The following is a 2,748-nucleotide window of genomic DNA, read 5'->3' as shown; positions in this document are numbered from 1 at the left end:
TAGCCCCAGCCGCCAGCGGGAGGCTCCCGGGCACAGGCCTGGGGCCTCACGGGGACTTCAATCCCCCCGAGGTCAGCCGGGCCACGCAGGGAGGTTTCGCACGGCGGTGGGGGCGGCCCCGTGGTGCAAGCGGGGAGCGGCGGCGCAGGGCCGGGCCTTGCCGCGCCGCTCACGCGGGGACGCGGGCAGGAGCAGTGCGTGGAGCGCGGGAGCAGCGCCCGCGACAGCACTGAGCTCGGGGTGCTGAGGAGAGGGCGGGCGGAGAGCCGCAGGGGAAGCACCCCGGGCTCCAGCAAAGCAGACTGCGCACGGCTCCGGGGGGCCCCGGGCGGGGGCCCGGGGCCAGGGCCCGGGGAGAGGCGGCTGGACTTCAAGGAAGCCTCACTGAGCGTGCAGGGCGGGCGCGCAGGCGGAGCCGGGCTCAGCGGGGAGCTCCTCGGGAACAGCTCACGGAACAGCCGCTTGGAAGAGGAGGAAACCCGGAGGAGGAGGAGCGCGGGGGAGTGTCGGAGCTGGCTGGGCAGGCGGGGAGGCGGCCAGGCAGGCCGAGCGCAGCTGGAGCTGAAGGGGCACGAGAGGGGTGTCGGCACAAGAGGAGGGCCAGGCCCGGGGAGGGGGGCAGCCCGGTGCCGAAGGATGCGGGGCAGGCGGAAGTGCTCCATGCCTTCTTCGCCGCCCTGGCACAGGCGAGGGCAGCGCCCAGGCGGCTGCGCCGGGCAGCACCGGGGGGAGGAGGGGAGCAGGCCCCGGTGCTGACAGGACAGGCTAGGGACTGCTTAGAAAGGCTGGGCAGACCCGAGTCCATGAGGCTGGACGGGAGGCACCCAAGGGTGTTGGCTGCTGTGATTGCAGAGCTGCTGGCCGTCAGCAACATGGTGATCAGGAGAGAGCCCGGACGATTGGAAAGGGGCAAACAGCGCCCATCTTTAGGAAGGGGGAGGAGGACCCAGGGAACTACCAGCCCCACCTCCGTCCCTGGGAAAACCAGGGAGCAGATGCTCAAGGCTAAGCACCTGGAGGAGAAGGTGGTCGGGACCAGTCAGCAGGGACTCCCGGGGCAAGGCATGCCCGAGCACCCTGCCTGCCTGCCATGACGAGGTGATCGGCTCTGGGGATGCGGGGGCCGGGCATGTGGTGCACCTTGACTGTAGCAAGGCTTGGCTCCGGCTCCTGCTTCTCGCAGGCAAGAGAAGGAAGCGCGGCTGGATGACTGGACGGGAAGGGGGTGGACAACTGGGCTCAGAGGGCAGGGAGTAGTGGCTCTGCGTCTAGGCGGCAGCAGGGAGCACGTGGAGTGCCCGGGCGGCTCTCTGCAACACTCATCACCGGCCTGGACGATGGCACCGATGCACCCCGGGACAGTCTGCAGCCGAGCCCAGGCTGGGGGGGCCGTAGAGGCACTGGGATTCCGGGAGACCGGGACACGCTGGAGGATTGGGGTAAAAGGGGTCCCATGAGGTTCAACACAGCCCTGCGCTGGGGAGGGAACAATCCCCCGCCCCGCGCCAGGCTGGGGCCAACAGGCTGGGCAGCAGCTCTGCAGAAAGGGACTCGGGGGCTTGCAAAGGGGACTGGTCTCAGCGGGGGGCAGGTGACAGGACAAGAAGCAATGGGCGCAAGCTGCAGGAAGGCAAGTTGAGGTTAGGTATGAGGAAGAGCTCTCTCCCGAGCGGGGGGGGAGGCGCTGGGACGGGGTCCCCGCAGTGGTGCTGAAGTCTCCATCCTCGGTAGACAACGCCCTGGGCGGGATGATGCACTTGGGGCTGGTCCTGCTTTGGACTGGATGTGACCCCTGGGGTCCCGTCCTACCCTCATTGTTGGGGATTCGCTGGTCCCGAGACCCCTCGCAGCCCCCCACCCCCTCCCTGTGCTGCTGCAGCCCACTCACGGGATGGCGCGGCGCGTGCAGCCACGGCGCGGGCGTGGGGCGGGGGGGGGGGGGGGGGGCGGGTGTTGCAGAGTGTGGGAGGGAGCATGAGCGAGGAAGGAAGGAAAATCAAAGAGGGAGGACAAATCAGAAATCCTGAGGAAAGAGGGATGAAAAAAAGAGGGGCGAAGAAGGTAGAGGAAGGTGGTGTGTGTGTGTGGGGTGGGCATATAGTTAAGGAAATGAATAGATAGTGGAGACAGAGTCTGTTCACATGCTACAGTCAATGGAACATGGGTGGGTTGTGGAGCACTTGACAGTAACAGGCTGACCCAGCTGGCCACACAACAGTGGCTCCTCCTCCTCAGCTTACCACTGCCACATCACATTACAGTCAGGGAAAATACATCAATACCGGCTGAGGGTCACTTTTCCACATGAACAACTGCCTTAGTTGCCACTTTATAGGATGGTGATGGGAGAGGGGCTAACCAGTAGGCAGCCTCTTCATTAAAATATGCAATACCCTATGAAAACAGGCTGAGCACCCCTAGTTCACAGGAAGAAAGCAGAGATCAGAGAAGTCCCAAGCCCAGTCATCCCAGCCCTCCCTGTGAAGCAAACTTCCAATGTCCCGTGCAACGGCTCCTGTGCCTCTCTATTCATCTCTCCCCAGACTCCTGATGCAAACGAGCCCTGCTTTTTCTGGAAGCAAGCGTGACTGCCATGAGGCTGGGGAAGGAGAGCATCACAGCAGGAGCCCTCCAGTTGCCTGTCACGTGGGCTCTTTGTGGTTTCACTGTGCTCATTCACTAATCTGTTCTGGCAGGTAAAGGTTCCCTTACTCGCCTGCCTGTGCCGGCTTGGCCCAGCACCCCATA

The sequence above is a fragment of the Alligator sinensis genome, unplaced genomic scaffold, assembly GCF_000455745.1.
Source record: "Alligator sinensis unplaced genomic scaffold, ASM45574v1 scaffold1704_1, whole genome shotgun sequence".
In the NCBI taxonomy this organism is placed as follows: Eukaryota; Metazoa; Chordata; order Crocodylia; family Alligatoridae; genus Alligator; species Alligator sinensis.
This window is presented reverse-complemented; position numbering follows the sequence as displayed.